Genomic DNA, 24700 nt, shown 5'->3' with positions numbered 1-24700 from the left:
TAACCTTTTGTTTACAATATTCCTATTGCAAGAAATTTCAGCAACATGAAGTTTATGCAGTTATGCACATCTATGTAACTAGATGTGAATAAGGTTCAGTTACTTGAGAACACTCACATTCTGCTTTGAAAATTTAAATTATGCTGTTAGCTTTCCAAGATGGGTGAAATCCTTTATAGCATCATATAGCAAAGACTTAACTGCTCTTACAGTTGCCAAGCAACAGCGTACATACTGCCTAGAAACAAAATTCATGACCCTTGACTCCAAAGGAAGGTCTATATTCACAACTGATATGCATATGCCCAAGTCTGACACTTTCCATCCAGCAAAGGTCGTGGTGTACATCTGGGCTATCCAACAATCCTAAACTCATTATGTTGCCAACTTATATCATTCTTGATCACATCATAAATTGTGATTTCTGCATGCAAAGCCAAATGACAGAGTAAAGTCTGTCCTGGGGCATAATTCCCTGTCCTTTGGCCTGTCTCATTATATAGACTGATTGGGTACCATCCAGGGCTATGGAAAAGAACATGTGAAGGTTCCTATCAGCCTGAAGGATCACTGTCAGGTGAACAAAGTTTTGTAAACAGCTTCCTATATCCCAGGAAAGTCTGAGTCTTCACAGTGAGTGATGTAAGCAACTTTAATAATGCCTCAAGGGGCTTCTAACTTATGTCGAATTTTTTAAAAAGCGGGGCGGAGGGGAGCTAAGATGTACTCATCATTCTATTAGTAAGAAAATCTCAAAATGCAAATATAGGTGGTGCCCCCATATTTACATTTCATAAAGATCTGAGTATTTTGTTTCTACAAGTGAATTTTCAACTACTTTAAATTCATAGAATCACAGTATGTAAAAATCAAGTGAGACCTTGATAGCGAGTAGCCCAATACAAGGAACTTAAGATGTATAATTCCTCAGGGGTAAACACAAACTCAAGTTGCTTGACTTCCAGGCCACTCACTGCTCTTTAATAAATATATCGCCCCTCATATTATCAACCCTTAATCACTGTGATGATGAAGAGTAGGATAATTTAATTTCAACCTGATGATACAGTGAAGTCTCCATTTAGCCATTAGTTGCTGTGTTGTTCAGAATTAGGTTAAGTTACATGGGAACATTTGCTCCTCACAAAATTTAACTAGCAGTGCCTTAAACACAAAAGCTTTTATTCTATCATGTAATAAGATTGCAGGCGAGCATTCCAGGGTGGTAGGGCAGTTCTACAAATTCTTTAGGAATCCAGAAGCCTTCTAAATTACCATTTCTCTATTCCTAGAGTACGGCCTTCCTGATCATAGCCTACTCATAGTCTCACAATCTAAGGAGGATTATGAGACTCCAGCTAGTAGGTCTGCATCATAGTCAGTACTAAGGGAAAGCACCGATACCCTGTCTCTTCAAGGACTCTCTTTAAGGGTCCCTAAAAGCAGAACTTGAGTCAAGGACCAAGGGCATAGGTTCAGGTAGCTTATTTAGGAGGTGATCCTAGAAAACTGGGCTGAGAGAGGGGAATACAAGAATAGGAAGAGAAGGAACAGCCAATAAAGCATGTATAATGTATTATCAAACTGATCATATCTATAGGAAACTGAGTTCAATGCCTCTGGGGTCATATGAGAAACTCTGTGAATTGTGCCTCACATCTGTCTATCTAAAAGATGGAAGGCTGGGACGTTTATCTAGCAACTCCTGTCTGCATTGATTGAGGGCTACCCTTTGAGGTGTTACTTTCCTGGCATGGCGCACCTGCTATAAGACCCATCTGGAAAATTGCCTATAAAGCTTCTGCTTATATTTATGTGTCAAGGGTCCTCAAGAACCCCCTCACATTCAACAATTTGCTAGAAGGACTCAAAGAACTCAGAAAAGCTGTTATAGTCACAGTTGCGGTTTGTTATGCCAAAAGGGTAAAGATTAATTCCAGCAAAGGAAGAAGGTACTTAAAGAGTCCAGGAGAGCCAGGCACAAGCTTCCAGTTGTTCTCTCCCAGTAGAGTCACACTGACAGCACTTAATTCTCTCAGCAATTATGCACAAAGTACTGCCAACCAGGGAAGCTCACCCAAGTCTTGGTGTCCAGGGTTATTTACTGAGGACAAGCCTCATGATGCATCCATGTGACTGACCTTAGCTATGCAGTCTCCAGCCCCGTCCTCCTGAAGTCAAACTGATGGGAACATGGCCCAGGAACCCTGTTGGAAAAAAAAATAACCAAACAAACAACCACACACACATACAAAAAGGCATTCACTATAAATCACATGATCAACATAGAATAATAATGTGGTCCAAGGCCTCAGGTATACAAAGGTACTCATATCAGGCAGGATATTTCAAGTCCACTAAATTAATCCTTCACTGTACAACCTGTTTGGCCAGAACTTGGTCACATGCCCATACCCACATACAATGAAAGAGGGAGATGCTGTCTTTGTTCTAGGCAGCCATACACATAGTTAACATTTGGGAATTCTATTACTGTATAACAGAGGTTTTCAAACCTTAACATGTCAGAATTGGAGGGCTTGATAAACAGTCCACAGGGCCTGATAAACAGACAACAGGGCTCTGCTCCCACAGTGTCTGATTCAGATCTGGGGTGAGGCCTGAGAATTTTAATTCCAGTAAGTTCCCAAATGTATTAATTTTCTATTGCTGCTGGAACAATGTCCCAAAAACCTGAGGCTTAAAACAATATTAATTCTTTATCTCACGGTCCTGTAGGTCAGCATTGGTCTCTCTATGTTAAAATCAAGGTGTGGACAGAGCTGTGTTCCTTTCTGGATGTTCTTTGCTCATTCAGGTTTTTGACAGGATTCAGTCTGAGGTTCCCATTCCCTTGCTGCCTGTCAGTTGAGGACCATTCCTAGCTTCTAGATGCCCATGCACTCCTTGGTGTGTGGGCCCCTTCCTTTGCCTGCAGGCCAGCAATGATGGCTGGGTCCCTCTCATGCTCCAAATCTCACTTGCTTCTTATTCTATCATAGAATCTCTGTGACCTCCGCTTGGAAATGTTTTCTGATATTAAGAATTTATGGGATCGATTAGATTTGGGCCCTTCCAGATAACCCAGGAAAATCTCCCATTGCAAAGTCTTTAACCTTAATCACAGCTTCAAAGCACCTTTTGTCATGTAAGAGAAGATATCTGCAGGTTCTGGGGATTAGGTTATAGACATTTTTGGGGGACACTTATTCTGCCTACCACATCAGTTCATGCTGATGTTGCTGGTTCAGACACCATACTTTGAGAACTGCTACTATAGGAAAGGGGAAAACCATTAGTCTCTTCCATAGCCTTATTTTACATTGTTTAGAAGAGACAAGAAAAGCTTATAACAAATTGAGTACTGTAATTTTACCTCTTCACTGGGCCCTATGCATGACTCAGAAAGTAATGAGGAAAAGGGCACAAAGTGGGGGCGAAGAACAGAGAACAAGGAACTGAAATCATTCCCAGGCTAGAACATCACTCTTGCATAATCTAACCATTTCCCAGAATATATACTTAATTGATTGATTAAGAAAGAAAGAAAAAGAGATAGAATGCAAAGACAATCCTGTGATAAAAAATAATAGGGGTGGGCAATGGTGGCGCCGTGGCAGAGTTCTCGCCTGCCGTGCCAGACCCAGGTTCGTTTCCTGGTACCTGCCCATGTTAAATAAATAAATAAATAAATAAATAGGGAACTCCACTAAAATTCAGCACATTTCTTTAAGGCAAGACTCCTCACAAGGCCTTTAAAATGCCAGTGTATGTGGGGGTCTCCAAGAAGGAGGACAGTTTCTCAAGACTATATGGCCATGGACCATTAACTGCATGGCACATATCATGGGATGGGAAGCACCAGAAAATGCTATAGTAAAGGTAGTAAAGGTTTCTCAATGAGGTGAAAGGTGATAACACAGTGTACCTTCACTTCCTAGATTGAAGCTTCTCAACTTTGGCTGCATATTGGAATAAGAGCTTTGAAAAACACTGATTCCTGTGACATACTTCCCCTGGAAACTCTGATGTAAGCAGCGTGGGGTGTGGCATGGACATCACAGTTTTTATTTTTCAAATACCCCAGGCAATTCTATTGGGAATCTGGGATTAAGGACCACTGCTATATATAATGACCTGGTTTTCCTGAGTTGTTAGAGTTTACGATACTAACCATGGTGAGAAAACTTAGTATTGTTTGTTTATCTAAATTTGAAAGAATGATTTTGAGGATAAGAGAAAAGATGGCCTCGAGTAGCAGGTGACACTAAATAACTCTACACTCAAAAGTACCATCCATTGGGCGGGCCACGGTGGCTCAGCAGGTAAGAGTGCTTGCCTGTCATGCCAGAGGACCTGGGTTCGATTTCCGGTGCCTGCCCATGTTAAAAAAAAAAAAAGTACCATCCATTTCCACCATCATTACAAACCCAGATGTCTTTAATCTCTTTATATCCCCAGAATTTAGCACAATGCCCCCCACTTGGAAGATGCCTAGTAAGTAATATAATGAATAATGAAAAAAATATGATAACATCCTCTTTCAAAATGCAGATCCTGGAAGAATAAAAGCCTCAGACATACCTAAGTGCACACCACTGCAGCCAAATAAGGGGATCAGATGAGACAAACTAGGCAATCAGCATTTTGATCGGTATAGTACTAGGCACATAGCCCTCAGCCAATCAATATTTGATGTACAAATGAATGAATTTGGGCATAATAGGGCAGGCTTAAGTATGTCAAAGGATGAGGTAATTGGGTGAGAATCAGAGGAGAGAGCAGGAAGTGAAATTCTGAGAACAGGTAGATATTCAACATACTGAGACTCCCTCCTCCAATTTTGTGTATGTTACTTGATAGCATTTGGCACATCAGTGAAATACACTAAGAACCTTACTGAAAGGTAAGGACTTCTCTCGCAAATCTCAGCTCCCTCTAATTCATCTCTGTCTTCCAAACCTATGTAATCTCTCAGTTTTACCCAGAAGCATGGGAGAAGAACTTGTGCACATGAACTTCCTGCCTTCTCCTGTCCTTTATCTTTCTTACCAACATAGTGCTGCTTAATATATGCCAATTGTTCCTTTCCTGGAAGTCTTTTGAGAGCACCTCCACTCAGAACACTCAGAATAGATAACCCCAATTTCTCTGTAGTGTTTAAATCTTATGGATACAGTACCCTTAACAAGTACCCAGTCCTAAGATGATGCAGTCTGGTCATCCAATGTTCTGTCATTTAATTCATGTTGCTGTTTATTTTGAATGCAAGAGAATAAATTATTGGCATAGTCAGAAAGTCTCATATCACCTTCCCTCCTCTCCATTAACATAAAAGTTCAAATCATTTATTTATGAATCAAATAATTTATTGAACATTTTAACAATGTACTTGTAGAGATTTTTATTTCAATTATAGTAAACAATCAAAGGGAAATATCACTTTAGTACAAGTTATTACAGTTTTACTAAAAAACTTACAATATATAGAGTTCCATGTTAGCCTTGTACAATTAATTCAAGAAGCAAAATAGAACCTCAGCAATCCCCTTGAGAAAACAACAAATGGGTGTCAGTAATAATTCATCTGTGGAATGCAAGGCCTTGATACAGAATTCCCAAAACTATTCCAAATAAAGGGGGAGGGAGGGAGAAGGAAAAGGGAGGGAGGGAGGCAAGGAGGCAGGGAGGCAGGGAGGCAGGGAGGCAGGGAGGCAGGGAGGCAGGAAGGAAGGAAGGCAGGAAGGCAGGAAGGAAAGAAGGAAAAAAATCCTAGCCAAAAGTCATTTTAAAAAAAGCCAAAACACTCTCTCACATCGCTGCTGAAAATGTAGACTAATTATACAACATTTCTGGATTTGAACTGGAAATAAGTATTACTGCTGGGAATGAAGACTAACTAAACAACATTTCTGGATTTGAACTGGAAATATGTATTAAATTCTCAGTTTTAAAATGTTCATTGCTTGACCCATTATTTAAAGAATTTTATCCCAAGAAAATAATATTAAGGATGTGCCCAAAGACATACATAAGGACAGTCATTTATGGCAGTTAAGAGAAATAGGGAAAAACTTACAGGTCCAAAAATAAAAGACATTTTGTTATCTATGCAATGGATTGCTATACAGCCATTACAAATGTTGTTCCCCAAGAATTATAGTTTATAAGGAAATGTAAAAAATATAGACATGACACAAAGTAGAACAGCAAGATATAAAACAGTCTAAACAGTATATTTCCAAATGTTTATAATGTAATATATATATCTACATATATATTAACATACTTTCATATTAACCTACACAGAAAATAATCAATATATGTATTTGAATGTATAAGTGGTGTGTGTATGTAAAAAGAGAAAGATGAAATACCCCAAAATATCAATAGGGGTTATGGCTAAATAGTGGTATTACGGTAGATGTTTATTTTCTTTTTTATACTCTTCTATATTTTCTAAACTACCTCAATGCATATGTTATTTTTATAATTGTTATATAATTAATGGCAATAGGTTTCTTTAGCCCACAAATAAAGGGCCTACTGCCTTTCACCCTCGAGTATCCCAATGATTCAAGCACTTGGTTATTGGATATCTCCCCCTGTATATTGGTTTCTTTCAAGATCCAGGGCTTTGGGGCCAAATCATTTGGACTCAAATCCTAGCTCTCTGTTTTCTAGCTCTGTGACCCCTCTGGGTGTTCTGTACCTCTGGTATAGAGTTGTTAGGAGAATTAAATAAGCCGTGCTGAATGTCTATCCAATAGCCATTTCTCCCTCCTCTTTCTTCCTACAGGACCTGATTTCATGACTTTATTCAGGAATTGGCTGCCCATACCCCAGACCTGCCGACAGGAGGCGGGGCCCTTCCCAGTCCTAAAGCTTAATGCTTGACTAGACAATCATGGTAATTTCATTCCCCTTGCAAGGGATTGTTTTAGGGTATGATATGAAATTATGGCCATCAAGAGGCAGAAGAACTGTCAGAGGCTTCTGAGAAAATTTTCCTTACTATTAAGAATACAAAGCGTACATAGAACAATGAATATTCTTTCCCTTTTCTGGTCTTCAGACACTGTTACAAGAGGATGTGATGTCTGGGAGCACTAGAGCCAACCTGGAGCCAACAGAGGACAAGCCTGTGAAAAAATGAAAGATGAAAAGAGTCTTTGCTCTCAATACTTTTGTTGCTAAATGCTGAAAAGGCTTTATTTTTTTAAGGTATATTATATCATTTTCACTTAATTCAATTGGAACTGGAATTTCTTAACTTCCATCTGAAAGTATCCTAAGTGATACAGTAAGCAAAAGTGACAAGCCCAGGCCTACGAGAACAGAATTCAACAAATACATGTCGTCCTCTCTTTCTCTCATCCTCCAAATAAATATATATATATATAATATATAAGAGGCACAATACATATTTGTATATTGTACATGTACTTTTTTAGAAATTACCATGATTGTCTAGTCAAGCATTAAGCTTGGGAAGGGCCCAGCCTCCTGTCGGCAGGTCTGGGGTATGGGCAGCCAATTCCTGAATACAGCCATGAAGTCAGGTCCTGTAGGAAGAAAGAGGAGGGAGAAATGGCTATTGGATAGACACTCAGCACGGCTTATTTAATTCTCCTAACAACTCTGTACCAGAGGTACAGAACACCCAGAGGGGTCACAGAGCTAGAAAACAGAGAGCTAGGATTTGAGTCCAAATTTGTATATTATATATATATATATATATATATATATATATATATATATATATATATATATATATAAGAAGCACAACACATATTTGTTATTTGTACATGTACTTTATAGAGGGGGGACAAGAAAAAAAGAGGTAAATAAAAAGACCTGGCAGGGCCACAGTGGCTCAGCAGGCAGAGTTCTCGCATGCCATGCCAGAGACCCTGGGTTCAATTTCTCGTGCCTGCCCATGCAAAAAATAAAATAAAAATAAATAAATAGACCTTTCCCTTCCTCCCCAAAACAAGTACCCAGAACCCAATTTCTCTCATTTTAATATGAAGCTCCCAATAAACAATGGAAAATTTGCCAAGGAAAAGACATGTTACAACAGATACATCCCTCTAAAAGGGAATTCTAGGTCTTCTCAAAAAAAATTGTAAATCACAAAGACCTCCTTCCATTCCTCCTGCCCAACAGTTCTTAAACAACTGGCCAGAGTCCATGTTTTTGTAAGAGGCTCCTTAAACAGAGCAGGATGGAGAAAGCATATGCTATTAGATCAAAAGAAAGCATATGTAATTTGAATATGAACATGAGCTACATTAACTGTGAGTCTTAATCAAGTAATGAAGACTGACAAGTTCCTTGGCCTATGGGGGCTCTATATTAATAAATTACCAACTTTTCTAAAAAAATGATACTGATAAGAGTCAAGGGACTCGATAGGTTCTCTATTCATTTCCACATCCCAGACTCAATAACCTCTTCTCCCATATCCCTGTGCATGTGATCCCAAGGGGAAGAATGAACCAGCCTGAGAAGTGTTTCTATTTTAGTGAAAAATAAATATCCAATTTTTATATCCTGAAACATTACCTGTGATTTTGGTCTAACGTAAAAAAATAAAAATAAATGTGTACAAATGGGAACTCAAAAACCATCCTACTAGCAACGCAAAGAATTCTTGAGTATTAAGATCTTAGGGGGCTGATTTGCGTGTTTCCTTTTTATGCTCATCCTCATCCTCCCTAACCCACAATGTAGCACTCAAGAAGAAGAATAAACAGTGTCCTGCTGGCCCTGTTCCTACATGTCATCTTGCTGCATTTCCAGTTAATGGCATGACTGTAATGACTAGCAATTTAAATAATGGGGGCTGAAGCAGAGGCAGCCATGAGGCCACGATGCAGAAATTGCAACAGTTTATCAACATCGCTGCCACCCAGCTCTTCATTACCTCCTTGAATAGGGTCAAAGTAGTTAAAGTGATGCTGTAAATACAGAGTAAAACAAAGCAGTTGTTTATTCTTGATTTGGCATTGGGTATTTATAACAAACAAGTTGCATTTCCCAGGCATGGGTTATTAGACACAAGAATGTAATTGATATTAACCAACTTTCAGGCTCCAGTAACTTTTCTCACTGTATATCAGCTTAATTTTTTAAAGCATAAGTAGTGCATGCCAAATGGAAAGCAAGAGGAAGAACACAGGAAAACCCTTAAGCCTTCAGTGTTAAGTGAAAAAAAAATTTATCTTATAGAGTCCTTCAGAGGTTTGCTTTAAACTCAGAAGAGTATACCACAGAGGTCTTCTATTCCTGTAAGAATATTCGAGAGATTTTTTGGAAATGAGACACCTCTAACTATAATCTTTTCATTGTTCAGAACTAGAACAATTCAGAATGGTCTGAAACACCAACTGTATTGAAACAGGAATTAAACATTGGTAACCCAAAGCCAAATCTGTTTCATCGGGTAACACAGTGATGGCTGATTTAGGGTTATAACATTTTTAATGCTTTCAACATTTTTAAAATTTAGAAAATTCACATTAAATGCATGAAGCTCTGACCCTACAGGTGCCACATTCCTACATGATAATAAATTGTTGGGGCTAAGTTGAGGCTGCTCTCTTTGGAGTGGGGAATGTACTCTGCAGTTTGCCTCAATCCCTACACTCCCTTTTGCCTCTCCATCACTGAGGCTAAATGCTAACTACTTCCCTTCTTCTTAATTGTAGTGTTATTTTTCTTATAGTAAAGATTGAAGACAACTATTTAATGTTGATGTGTCTCAATTACAATTGTGAAAACTAAAGATGGGTTCAGAGGAGCAAGTGTTTCAAGAGAAGTGGAGAGAATATAAACTCTTTATAAAAATAAAGAACTGTTTAACTAAACTCCTTTGCTCAATCATGGAAAAGTCCCCAGCTGGCCTCCAAGGACACTCAAGTGTGTGACTTTTTGTGAAAAGCACTGAGCTAGAGGTTCTGTGGAAGGGATTATGTCAGACATGGTAAGGCCAGGCTAAGAACACTAAGTTACTCCAGTCTCAGACAAAAGCTGCCAGGTCAAGACAGAGAAAAGCAAGTTCTTCACTTGTAAGAAAAACTGAACAAATAGCAAGCATGGTATTGAGGGCCAGGAAAGATAAACCAAGTCCCACTGTTCTACAAACATGTCTTAGTCTTTGGCTAAGCTCTTTTTAGGGAATAAGTTAGGCACTAGAGGAAGTTGCCTTTACTCTTTGAAGTTATCAGAATTTCTTAGTATGGCACTGCATCAACCTCCTGTCCTGTCTGGAGCTGTGAACTGGCTGCCCATTTGGTTTTATAAACTCTCTTGCCAGGGATAGAGCTACAAGAGATATTTGTTTTTAATAAAAGGAACACAATACAAAGAATATATTGTTTCATGCCATCTACACTCACACAGAATTCCATTTGAAAACATTTTTCTAGCAATCCCAAGAACTAAAAGCATTAGAAACCAACAAATCTGAAATGACAGAAGGCTAGGAGTACCACTGCATAGAAGAATGTTGAAAATGAAAGAACCCTTCAGAGAACCAGAATACATGAGGAGAACACTGTCTTGTTACCAAACCCCACAGTAAAGAACCCAGGAAAGTTCAGAGAAGAGCCAGGTAAGGGACAAGTATGTATTTATTTCCTACTATGTACCAGGTACTGAATATGAGTTTTAATGCATTTGATAATAAGTAATAATATTTTATTTTTTGTTCCATCACTCACTAAATAAGTATTTATCTACTGCATCCTATTTGACAAACATCTTTAGAGCCCTCAAATTGAAAGACGTAGCCTTCCTGTTCTCAAGCTTTTAGTCTAATAGGGAAACAGACAGATGCTCTGATGAAAATAATGATTGTAAATATGATAGAAATGACACAAATGGCCATTCACCGAGTGCTTACTACATTACAAGCATAGTACTAAGCATTTTACATTACTTTTCCTTCAATCCTCCACAAGTGCCCTATAACAGAAGTACTAATATCATCCTCATTTTACAGAGGAATACATAGAGAGGTTAAAGAGCCTGCCTAATATTACACAGCTAACAAGAAGATTTGAGATTCAAACACAGCTTCTTTTCTACATTGGACCAACAGTGATCTGCTACATCAACCTAATACTGGCTTCACTGAAGGAAAGATAAGGACAATAGGAGTAAGGAGGGGAGCCTTAAATGCTTTTTAATTTACAAAGCACTTTCCCGCATTCCAATAATAACCTTCCAGAATCTGTTCGCACCAAGAGGTAGTAGTGGTAGAAAATACAAGTGGCTTTCAAAAGGAATTAGGCCAAGGTATAAATGACAGAGCTGCAAATGGCTGGTATAAGAACCTGAGATGCACCAAACCTTTCAGATCAAAAGGAAAAGGAAAAAGGAAAAGTGAGATCTCCTCATGCCTAGTCTCTTTGGGGCTCTTCAGAGACCAGTATGATAGGCGTTAGAAGAACCACACATGATTCAGTCTATCAGTTTCTTTCCTTCTAAAGACAAATGTACTACAAAAGCTTTGTTTTGTTTTTATACCTGAAGAAATGCCTGTCTGAAATAACACAATAATGATTGATTACTTATTGAATATTTAGTTTGTACCTGTTCCAACACTAGGCATCTTGTATATATTGTTTCTAACATGCACAATACCATGAGTTGGACAGAATAAAACTGGGCTCAGAGAGGTTAAGTAACTTATACAGGCCACACAGCTAGTAAGTAGCAGAGGCATGACTTGAACCCAGAAAAATGTGACTCCAGAGCCAATATACTCTCTTCTTTATATGAAAGGGCAAAGCATCAGGTCAAATCTCTCTGCAAATACTGACCATGTATCTTTGGATCCTTCATTCAGTCACTCAAAACTAATTTATTCAGCAGTTAGAGAATATGTACATCTCATGCATCTGACAAGCAAGCCAAGGAGATATATGCAATTATCAAGTTACATTTACAAGCAGGACAAATAAAGCTAAATATGTTTATTGTTTAAATAACAATTCTATGAAAGTGGGTACTTTGATTTGTTGATCACATTCACACACCTGGCACATAGACTGTGGAACCAAAATATATTCATTTAATGGGAGAATAAATAAAGCTAGCCACATTTAGGAAGTCCAAACTTAAGGCAGGATTAATTTTCACTGAGGTAAATCAAAGAAAACCTCCCAGAGAGATGGTTCCAAATTGGACTGGAAGAATATATGAAATAAGGACAAGTGGAAAATGAGGAAAAGGAATTGGAGATCGATGGCTCAGGATGAAGCACAGAAGTTTGTGGAACTTTTGGGTACTGGAGTTCAAGAATGCCTAGAGCAAAGGGGAGGAACAAGAGTGAGAACTAAGATCACAAAGGTAATATGGAACCACTTCGCACAGAGTATTAATACAGATGGTAAGAAACATGGGCGGAGAGAAGAAATACAGGAACCTGAATGCAGGAATCTGATACAACAGTGGAAAGGATATCACCCCTACATAAATCCTTCAGTGGCCACCCACAGCTCTTAGAAGAAACTTACCTTACATGGACCTGCTAAATTCTCTAGCCACATCACTCACCACCTGTTCCCGACCCAAACTCTACAGAATGTCTTGCTCTTTCACCTTTTGACTTTGCATGGTGTTTCCTCTGCCTGGAAGACTGTCCCACAGTCCTCACCTCTCTTCAGTGGGCTCAACATCTCAACTCAGGAGACAAAGTCCTCTGGGTAACCTTCCTTGGTGCCCCTAAATCTCAATTCCTTGCATTCTACATTTGCTCATCTCACAATGTTTTATAATTATGGCTCCTTATCTTTTACCCCTCATTATTACCTTCCAAAAAGGCAAGCACTGTCTTTGGTGCAAGGTTCCTAACAGCATGGTGCGAAGCAAATACCCAATAAACATCTTAGAAGTACTTGGTTGTTTAGTGAATTGAGTGATTGATGGACTAATTAATTATTATCGAGAAAATAGAGTCAATGGGAGCCAGAGGAGGCCACTACCATAGTCCAGGGAAAAGCATCTCCTTTTTATAAAGGCCCAGAAGTATATATCAAAATAGACTCTTTACTAAGTGGGGAAAGTGGAACCACTAGTTGATCAAGTCAGAGAAAAGCAGAGCCAGCAGACAGTTGCTCGGGAGACTACAATTCCAAGGGACCATGAGCCATTAGTATGCAATACAGGGTAATCTGATTTTCATGACAGACAGATTTATTATGACTTCTAAATATATAAATCCCAGGTTACGCTTTACAGCTAACCTAACAACTTGATATATGTGTCTGACATCCCATCTTAAAATCAAATTCCAGCTTCTAATTAATTTTAATTCACCCATCACTATAACTAGAGAGGCAGAAAATCTCAATGGTATAAACAATAGACAAGGATATTAGCTGTTCATATTTTATAGTGCTTTTTCCATTAAAGCACTGAGTTTCCTTTTTCTTAGCTACAAAAAAAAAAAAATGGGGTACTTCCCAATTCACCCTATGACTTCTTTAAGGAACAAGTGGAGCACATACTGAAACCTGAAGACCATTATTTCCATTAATCAATACCCACCCAACCCCAACCCAAAGACACACAGACAAATTAGAGTCATATCATGGTTTGGCTCTGATCAGTTTAAACCATATTTGTACAAGACTTATTATTTCTTAAGTGTAACGATACATCTTACTTTCTTCAATAATATTGTTTTTGTTAAATAATTCTTGAAGCTAAGTTGGAGACCTCACAAAGACCTGACTTTAAGCCAATAATAATGTTAATAAAGGCTGAAGATACCATCCACAGATTTTTATATACTCTCAATTTATTCATAATTCACTCATATCCAGATGCTTTGTTAACAGTACAAAGTAGTATAGCAGTAGCTGAGAAAACTTTTGTAATCTGCCAATTTCTTCAAAATGACGCTTCTATTATAAGTCTGATTTTAAAACAATCTTAACATGTGCTTATAATTTTTATTCTACCTCCTTTACCCCTAATATGAAAGTCAATATGGGCACTACAGACCATTAAGGGGAAAAAAATCTGGTCACATTCAATTTGTCTGATTTTTAAATACTGAGTTATTACTATGTGCGAACCACTGTTCTCAATACTCTAAATGCATTAAATACTCACAACTCTATGTGGCAAGAACCATAAATTTCTCCATGTGACATATGAGGAAACTAAGGCACACAGGGGTTAAGAAAGTGGTCTGCAGTCACAAAAGCCAGTTAGTGGTAGAGCTGGGATCTCAACTAGGCTGACAGACCACCACTTTTATCTTAACCAATATACTATACTGCCTCAAGGATTTAAGGGATATTTTACTAAATAAATAATATTATAAATAGCCAGTTGTGTTTGTCAGAACCATAAATCCAAGCTACAGAGTCAACCTCACATCAAGAACACTATAGTGTTTCTGGATTTTTACAAGCAGATTTAAATTTAAATGCCAGCCTGTTTCTCTGTCACAGTATGGAATATGGACTAGAAGGAGGAATATATTCAGCAAAGGCTCTTCCTGGTTGACCACTGAATCCAAAAGTTAACAGATTTTTCTTCACAATAAATAGTGAAAATAGGGTACTATCAAACATACCTGAAAAAATCTCCTTCTATTTTGTTACAAGTTATGGTTTCTAAATATCCAGTGCCCATCTAATTTATTTGTTGTGAAAGATGCATTTTTCCTCACACATACGTATATGCACACACACCACATATACCAGAATTATCCTGTATTCAATTTGTCTTGAAATGAGCTTTGAAAACATTTTTTTAATGGATTCATATAATGGCAAAAAGAAGTTCATTAACTTGTGCTTCAAGATATATAGTAACGTGTTTACATGAATGAAATAGTATAATTTCCTATTAAAATCATTTTTAAAGCATGTATGCAGTACTGAGATAAAAATTTAAATATGTAAACTATTTTTAAAGTTTATTTGTGAGGATAGAATATGTCCCATATACCAGTGAATATCAATAAGCCTTTGAAAAAAAATAAATTTTTTATCACAATTGCTATCAAAACCTTAAAGTATTTTTTTCTCAAATGAATTCACAGTAAGAAGAAATCAAACAACCATTTAAAAGAACCACAAAGCATTCATATTACAACTAATCTATATGACTAATTTGTAAGTTTTAGAGCCTCTTAAAACCATTTTGGGACTCAAGTACTATTTAGATAGGGCTTTATCAAAACATTTCATTGCAAAATAAGATCTATGATGTTCAGATGAAATCATATACAATATAATCAAATCTTTAACATTAAGCCATTCAATTTGTCATTCCAAGGTCTATTTTCTGGGCACAATCCAGTTTAAAATAGCTCCTCCAATAACACCACATCTGCCCTTCCTCTCCTTTGCCCTCAGAATTATTAGAGCATAATGTGATTCTTTTACAAGGCTTAGGAAAATATTATTGGAATTCATGGGCAAAAATGCAGAGATGAAATGGAATTGGAAAAAAGACCCAGGATTTTTAAAAAACAGAAAATCAATTACTGTTTTTAATAATAGTAATAGCTTTTGTGCTAAGAAAAGAAAAATTGTCCAGAGGCAAAATAGATGTCCAATATTACAGTGCACTAATGAGTACATTTACATATAATTTTCTGAAACTTATGTCCAAGACTAACTGTAAGTAGAATTTAGTATCAATAGGAGTTTACCAAATCTATTCATTTTATCTCTAATTATACTGAATATTTAAGGTGCTTGATTAGACTTGATTTTTCTGGAGCCAACAAAGAGCCCCCAACAGCTCTGAAAGTGATGGATTAATGGAGCATTTCCCACCAATGGGGAAACATTCCTGCTGTCACAACAGGAGGAAAAACAATGAGAAAGTTTGTTCGAATTCATGTAGGTGCCATTGAATGAAACCTGCAGGGAACAGGAAGAAGGCTAGTCTTATCAAAGGACTACTGCAAGAAGAAAAAGGCAGAGACCCAAGCTTATAAAGACCTTGCTGTATCCCAGCTCTCAAGCCCTTCTCTTCACTTCAGCATAGCTTGGAGAGAAGCCTCTGACAAAGATCTATCTCCCACTGCCCCAGAAAAGACTGAAAGAATGAAAGCCCTAGCAATCTCCTAGTACCCTGAATTAAGAAATTAAAAGGGAAATACAGCTAATTTGCAGTGGCCCTGCTTCCTTGTGCAGATTTTGCAAAACTTAATAAAATAAAGACTATGTCTCCAGGGTTCCACTTTCAGCTGTGCCACACAAGTTTGAAAAAACAAGAAGGGTTGTGTTAACTATCTCAACAACTTGCCCCTCCTGCTGCCCAAATTCTCGTTCTTCCAAATAACTCTAAGAGAGGTTGTGAGACCTCTGAAATTCTTTAAGAATAAGATATATTCTTGACTGGTCAAGGAGATTTAGGTGAATTCCTGGCTGAAAGTAAAATGAAGTACAAAATTGTCTTTCAAGGTGTCCAATACTTGGTGAGTTATAGTCTACTATCTTCTGATATCATCATCATACTCATAATTCAATTTCAAATTCTGGTCTGATGATCCACATAAAATTCAATTTGGTCAGTTTGGTGTACTTCTCACTTGGGTATTGAAATTTGGTAGCCATCCTTACCTATGTCCTCTCCATCCTCCCATATTGAATTAAACACCAATTCATCCAAAGTATATCTTACCTAGTCTCAAATCTGCCCACTTCTTTCTATCCCCACAGCTACCCCAAATCCAGCGGCTATCATTTCACCTGGATAAAATGTAAGAGCTTCCCAAATCTTGCCCCCATTATTGCATTATTCCAATCCAAAACTTACTTATGGAAGTGTGACATACATGCAGAAAAGTACATAAATCATGATGGATTTTCACAGAGTGAACATACTCATGGGTTACACCCACATAACCACCACTCATATCAAGAATCAGCACCCCAGAAACATACTTCATATCCCCTTCCAACTACCTACTCCCTGCTTCTCCCCAAAGGTAAACATCCTGGCGTCTAACAACATGGTTTAGTTTTATATGGCTTTGGATTTTATGTAAATGGTATCATACAGTATATACTATTATGTCTGGCTTCTTTTATTAGTGAGATATACTTGTTGTTGCAAATAGAACTAATTGCTTCTTTTCTTTTTTTTCTATAAAGATCACTATTTCATTGTATGAATATACCACTTTCTAATTCGTTCTCCTGTTGATGACTATTTAGACTGAGTTCCATTTTGAGGGCTATTAAAAAATAATGCAAAAAAAGGTGCAGCCATGAACATTCTCACATTTTGAGCATATATGTAGAAGTGGAACTGCAAGGATAAAGGGCCATAATTGTCCATATTTAGAAGACACTGCCAAACAGTTTTCTAAAGTCATTGTATTAACTGTCAGCCCCACAGCAGTGTATGAGCACTCCAGCTGTTCCATATTCTTCTCGACCCTTGGTATTGTCATCTTCATTTTAGCCATTTTAATGATTGTACAGTGGTACCGCATTTTCCTTTTATTTTGTCTTTCCATGATCACTAATTATGATAAGCACTTTTTCATATGCTTGTTCAAATAATCCGCACATTTTTTTATTGGGTTATCTGTTTTTTATTTACTGATTTGTAGAAAATATTTATATTTGTAGAAAATAGTCTAGATACTAGCCCTTTGTCAGATATACATATTACAATTATTGTCACCCATTCTATGTATTGGCTTTTTTTTCCCTCTTAATGGTGTCAGTAGTACTTATTTCTAACTTTTATATAGGCTAATATATTTCATTATTTCCTTTCTTGTCACTGTTTTCTTTTTAAACAGTTTTATTGAGATATAATTCACATATCATACAATTCACTTACTGAAAGTGTACAATTAAAGGTTTTTTTAGTGTATTCAGATGGTTGTGCAACATTCACCACAATCTAATTTTTGAACATTTTAGTCATTCCCAAAAAGAAACCCCATACCCACCACCTATCAATCCCATTCCACCCCAAATCCTCACTCTCTCTAAGCCTTAAACAAGCACTAATCTACTTTTTGTCATCTTTTGATTTGTTATTCTGGAAATTTCATATAAATGGAATCCTATATGTTCTTTTGTGATCGGCTTCTTGCACTGAGCATAAACATTTCCAAAGCCCATCCATGTTACAGCATGTATCAGCACTTCATTTGTTTTTCTTGACAAGTATATTCCACTGTATGAATATATCACTTTTTTATCCATTCATTAACTGTTTGATATTTGGACTATTTACACTTTGGGGCTACTATAAATAATACCACTTGGTTAGCGCTTTTTTGTGTATGTACTGTTTAAGAAATATTTGGCTACCTCCAAATCATGAAAATATTCTACTATATTATCTCCTAAATTCTTTATTGTTTTACCTTTCACATTCAGATCAACAATCCAATTGGAGTTTATTTTTGCTTATGATGTGAGGAAGGAGTCAACATTCACTTTTTTCCCACATGAATACGCTAATTGATTCAGCATTAGTTAACAAAAAGATAATCCTTTCTGTATTGCTCTGTAGTACTACCTTTCTCCAAGCTCACATATCCCTAATGAGTGGTTCTGTTTCTGCTGTCTCTAGTTTGTTTCACTGATCTATTTGTTTATCCTTGCAGCAATACCACACTATCTTAATTACTGTAGCTTTATAATAAGCCTGTATATCTGACAGTGTAGGTCTTCCAACTTTGTTCTGATTCTTCTTCAGAACTTCAGAACTTCTTGCCTATTCTTGGCTCCTTACATCCTGGGATTTTGATTGGAATTGCAATGAATTTAGAAAATAGTTTGGAGAGAACAGACCTCTTAGCTATAAAAAAAATCATCTAATTCATGAATATACTACATCCTTCCATTTATTTAAGTCTTTAATTTCTCTCAATAATATTTGTATTTTTCTCTATAGAGTACTAGAACCCCCTTTTTTCTTTGATTTATTCCTGTCTTTAATATTTTAAGCTATTTTAAATATTAAATATTACATTAATTGATATAATATTTACATACCATAAAATTCATCAATTTTAACTGTACAATTTCATGAATTTTAGTAAATTTATACAGTTGTGAAACGATCACCACAACCTGGTTTAGAAAACTTCTATCAACCCAAAATTCTCCCTCGTGCCCATTTGAGGTTAATCCCTACTCCCACACAGGCAAAACTGATCTGCCTTCCAACATAATAGTATTGCCTTTTCTAGAAATCCCCTAAAGACTGCATCAAAAAACATATCAATATTTGAATATGGATTTTTTAACTTAGAATAATGTTTTTGAAGTATATCCAGGTTGTTTCATATATCAGAAGTATATTCCCTTATATTGTTTAGTAGTATTCCCTTGTTTAAACACATCATATTTTGTTTATCCATTTACTAGTTGATGGACATTTAAATTGCGTCTAGTTTGGGTCCATTATGAATAATATTGCTTTGAACATTCACATATAAGTCTTTGGGGGACAAAGATTTCATTTCTCTAAGAGTTTTCGTTTCAGTTTCATTTCAATATGTAGAAGTAAAATTGCTGGGTCATATGATAAGTATATTTTTAACTTTAAAAAAATTGCTAACAGTTTTCCAAAGTGACTGTACTATTTTACATTCCTGCCACCAATGAATTAAGTTTCCAGTTTCTCCATATACTCACCAACACTTGTTATTGCCTGCTTTTTTCAATTTAACCCTCTTTGTGGATATGTCTTAGTACCACATTGTGGTTTTAATTTGCATTTCCCTAAAGATGAGCATCTTTTCGTGTGCTCATTTGCCATTCATACATATTCTTTGGTTTGTTTTCATACTACTGACTTGTAAGAGTTTTTACATATTCTGGATGCAAGCACATTATCAGATATATGATTTGCAAATATTGTATCCCACTCTGAGTCTTGTCTTTTCATTTTCTTAACAGTGTCATTTAAAGAACATTTAAAACTTTTTTTTATTTCACAGAGTCCAATTTTTTAATCTTCAAAATTTTTATAAACTCCAATTAAATTTTTTTTCCTTTTAGAGATTTTGGTATTGGTGCCATATCTAAGAAACCTTTGACTAATCCAAGGTAAACCCATAGAAAACTTTCTTCCATGTTTTTCATCTCAATGTTTTATACATTTTGTGCTTTTATTTAGATCTATAATCTATTTCAAGTTAATTTTGTGTATAGAGTAAGGTAAGGGTCTAAGTTCAATTTTTAGATATGGAGATCCAATTGTTGCACCTCATATTCTTTGGAAACATGATTTGGCCATGGTTTACAATATTTTTTATATGCAGCTGGATTCATTTTAAATGGTATCTTTTTAAAATTTCATTTTATAATTGTGCTGGTTTGAAAGGATGTATGTCCCCTAGAAAAGCCATGTTTTAATCGAAATCCCATTTCATAAAGGCAGAATAATCCCTACTCAATACTGTATGTTTGAAATTGTAATCAGACATCTCCCTGGAGATGTGATTTAATCAAGAGCAGCTGGTAAACTGGGTTAGGTGACAACATGTCTCCACCCATTTGGGTGAGTCTTGATAAGTTTCTGGAGTCCTATAAAAGAGGAAACATTTTGGAGAATGAAAGAGATTCAGAGAGAGCAGAGCAAAATGGCATAGCCATGAGAAGCAGAGTCCACCAGCCAGCAACCTTTGGAGATGAAGAAGGAAAAAACTTCCCAGGGAACTTCATGAAACAGAAAGCCAGGAGAGAAAGCTAGCAGATGACACTGTGTTCACCATGTGCCCTTCCAGATGAGAGAGGAGCCTTGACTGTGTTCACCATGTGCCTTTCCAAATGAGGGAGAAACCATGACTCTGTTTACCATGTGCCTTCTCGAATGAGAGAGAAACCCTGAACTTCATCAGCCTTCTTGAACCAAGGTATCTTTCCCTAAATGCCTTTGACTGGACATTTCTACAGACTTGTTTTAATTGGGACATTTTCTAGGCCTTAGAACTGTATACTAGCAACTCATTAAATTCCTCTTTTTAAAAGCCATTCTGTTTCTGGTATATTGCATTCTGGCAGCTAGCAAACTAGAACATAATTCATTGTTTTTGGTGTATAGTCTATAGCATAAATTAATTGATATTATTTCTCTCCTTTGAATTTTCGAATGGCTGCCCACTCTCGTTATAATAAAATCTATATTCCCTACTCTGGCCTATCAGATCCTAAATGATCCAGCCCCTGCGTTCCCCTCTGTCATCTCTTACTATTCATTCCCTTACTCACTCCTCTCCAGCCTCATATATCTACTTTCTGTTCTTCTAACACACCGTGTTCATTCCCAAATCAGTTCCTTCTCCCTGAAACACACTGTCCCTAATTTTTGCACAGCTGCCTCCTCAAAGAGAACTTCTTAGGACTATTTACTTAATGTCATGCTCCCTATTGCTTGACACCCACACTTTGCAAACAATACAATCTATATAAAAGAAGAGATAATGAAATTAACCCAACAAAAATGGTGTATTACATTTCTAAAAGAATACAATGGTACACCAATCCAATTTCCACATTCAACATAAAACAATAACTGGAAATGTAACATCCTTGGGGCAGAACCACATCTGATATTATATTGCAGAGATTAAGTGTGACTTTTTTTGGAGTATGACAAAGCTGTGTTCAAGTCATTGCTACATTACTTTCCAAATATTATGGCTTTGAGTAAGGTTCTCAGTTTCACCTCCTCAAACTGTAAAACAGGGATAATAATATACCCACATGATTCAGTGTTGCAATCATATACTAATATTATTTTGCATATACTACAATACCTGGGTAATAAAAAGTTCTCCATAAACAAGAGCTACTATAAAAATCATGCCCATGAAGATAATGATGATGAAAATAATTCTTTATAGTATCTGATAAAATACTAAATCATTGAGTTAAAAACACACAGACATGTCTACACACATACAAAATCAAATAAACATTTGGTAAAAACTAAGCTTCTCTTCTTTCTGCATTAGGTAAGTTTGGTGGTAAGATATAGACCAACCCTAGCAAGTCTACTCAAAACTTCAAAGAATTTACCAGAATATGCATTATCTCACAAAATTAAAACTGGTAATTTCTATTAAAAAACATGAACTTGCTGAAAGAATACTATAGTATCTTACAAAATTGAAGGAAGAATTGAATAACCTAGTTCTAGAAAGAGCAGGAATCAAGGCAGTTCTAGAGAACTGGGAGGCAAGAATTAGAGACCTTCCCCTAGGGCACTGACATTTAAGTGACTAAAAGACTATCGATATCTACCTTTTACTTTCAATTCAAAGCTTCAAATTCTTAGGAGAAAGAATCTGATTGACACAAGCCAGGGCATATATGCTTACCCTTAGACCAACCAGCTTTGTCACAGGATCAAACAGCACACATTCAACTGTTGGGAGCCCAAGTCTGTAATCAAGAGGCAGTTCCTAGACAAGAGTTCTGTTTTGGAGCTGGGGAAGCCAATCCAAATGCAGTACTATCATCCCAGGGACCCTATATAAGATAAGCTTTCTCAAAAAGAAGCCATTTTGTTCTACTCTTTTTGCCCATCCAGAACAGCACTGTCCAAGTTATACACCATTAGCTGCTTAGAGGGGAGTAAATTACAAATTAAATATAATTGAATTGTTAAAACTGCTTCAAAGTCTTGTAAATGAATTAAAAACATGCTACCTTGTAGACACAATTCTGCAAATCAAAGCCGAGTCCCTTCTTCCTATGATGACAGAAAAATTGTGAACTTTTTAAAGTGTAGAGATACACTTTCAAAATTTTTTGTTGTACAGATCATGAAAATTTGGAGAAAATATATTGGAAATTGCGCTTCCAATACATTGGAAACAGGAACCTTGGAAAGGAGCATAAGCTATCCAACACTCCAGAGAAAAGACATACTTTCATAGTAATCATAATAAAATCTTTGATTTCAAAATTCCACTCTACACCACTAAAACACAAGTTATTAGCCATCCAAAGGGCCAGGAAAGAGTTGCAAAACACAGCAAATAGAATTTGATCCTGAAACGGGGCCTAATCTTACAATACTTGCTGTACCTGTGGTTCTCACACTTTTATAATCCAACGAATAGAAAAAAAATGTCATTCAACTCTTGGGAGACTTGGCATTAGACTTGCGAGGGGGACGTAGACAGCTTGGTGGGCAAGGCTGTTGGGTCATGGCAGAAGGATGTATTTTCCATCTCAACTCCTTATTAGCAGTATGACCTTTGGAAATTTCATAATTTTTTTGAGCATCAGTTCTGTCAGCTGAAATGGCCATAGCATTTTTACTGACAACTCCGTTAGACTGATGTAAGGATAAAAATGAGCAAAGAGGAGAGCGAGGCAAGATGGAGACACAGGGAGGTGTGGAGTTTAGCTAGTCCTCTAGGGTAGCTAGTAAATAGTCAGGAACTATCTTGAACTACTATTTGCAGGGGGACTTCCATGACCAGACATACACTGTAAACCAGTCTGAAACACATATAAGAGCCGAGATCACAGCAGAGAACTATAAGTAAAGTCTCCCGAAACATGGAGGCTGGTGACCCTCCCACAGTGGCATGACAGGCTGTTTTGGAGATATGTCCCTGTCAGAAAATGAAGCAGTATTTACTATGAGCAAATACGAGTGGCAGGGTATCACTTCTAGCTCTTGACTGGTGACCCTCTGGTTGCTGGGGTCCAGTTCTAAAAAAGATTTTTTCTTAACTTTTTAAAACTTTTTTAGCAGTCAGTTAAACAAAGTCCTAGGCATTTTCAATTTTTAACTGATAAAGCCAAGGGTGGAGTTAAGAGGCATAATAAGTTAAGTAAAGGAGATAAATCCCTAAAGGACATATATTCCTTAACAAAAGGTGGGGCATCTAGCATAAGTAGTGGTTCTCATTCGGAGTATTCAAACCCCAGGGACTGGAAAACAAACAGCTTAAGCCCACCTTCTACCTCAGCCTCAGATACATCCCTGGCAGGTATAGGGACAGCTGAGAATTAAAGGAACAACACCATTTTACAACAATGGGGAGCTATGGGCTGATAAGTGCCAACTTCTAGGCAGGATAGGAAAAACACAGAGTCAAGAGGCTTCACAGAAAAGATGGGCAACCTACTGGGTCTCATCCTCAGGGAAACTTGATACTGATTACACTCTCTTCCTGAGACCTAGGCCTATCTTGTCTGTGAAAATTTGATTGAGGTTGATCCTATCTGGCAGGGTAAGAACAACAAAAACAAAATCTGAAAATTTCTTATCACTTAAACAGAAATTTTGAACTTTGTTCAAATAGAAAGCCAAGCCATCCAACTAGAAAATCTTAGATAAAAAAGAAAACAACCTTCAGAATAAATTAGTCAAGAAAATCATTCCCAGGCATCAGCAAAGAATCACAAGTCATACTATGAAGAACAAAGATATGAATTTGAGGGGCACTTTAAAATTACAGTGGTCAGAACAGAATGATACTGGAATAGTGATAGACAAATTAAATTGAACTGAATGTTCAGAAAGAGACCCTCTCATCTCCCAACAGTTGATCTTTGATAAAGTGGTCAAGTTGATTCAGCTGGGCCAGAGCAGGCTCTTCAAAAAATGGTGCTTGGATAGGCCAAGTCCTCAATCTTGGGGTTTGTCCCTATGAAACTTATCCCTGCAAAGGATAGGCTAAGCCTATTTAAAATTAGGCCTAAGAGTCACCTCCCAG

At 36.9% G+C, this 24700-nt stretch overlaps 1 protein-coding gene and 1 long non-coding RNA gene across 9 annotated transcripts in view; one reads left to right on the top strand and one right to left on the bottom strand.

The window, feature by feature from the left end:
* Positions 1 to 24700, bottom strand: part of FHIT (fragile histidine triad diadenosine triphosphatase) — a 1619043-nt gene that overhangs the window by 1401977 nt on the left and 192366 nt on the right. For 3 of the 7 annotated variants that reach the window (XM_077128814.1, XM_077128815.1, XM_077128813.1), the window contains one exon: positions 2142 to 2207. The exons of the other annotated variants lie outside the window; for them this stretch is intronic. The gene's annotated coding sequence lies outside the window, so the exon portion shown is untranslated. The remainder of the gene's footprint in view (positions 1 to 2141; positions 2208 to 24700) is intronic. 7 annotated transcript variants of the gene reach the window in all.
* LOC143656987 (uncharacterized) lies at positions 266 to 10615 on the top strand. 2 transcript variants are annotated; one of them, XR_013162681.1, is made up of 3 exons: positions 266 to 642; positions 3942 to 4030; positions 10434 to 10615. It is a non-coding gene; the product is annotated as an uncharacterized LOC143656987 (long non-coding RNA). The 2 variants fall into 2 exon arrangements; XR_013162682.1 differs by lacking the exon at positions 10434 to 10615 and adding an exon at positions 7076 to 7468.

The sequence above is a fragment of the Tamandua tetradactyla genome, chromosome 15, assembly GCF_023851605.1.
Source record: "Tamandua tetradactyla isolate mTamTet1 chromosome 15, mTamTet1.pri, whole genome shotgun sequence".
NCBI classification, from domain to species: domain Eukaryota; kingdom Metazoa; phylum Chordata; class Mammalia; order Pilosa; family Myrmecophagidae; genus Tamandua; species Tamandua tetradactyla.
The sequence above is the reverse complement of the archived record's forward strand: the minus strand, read 5'-3'. Positions and strand labels throughout refer to the sequence as shown.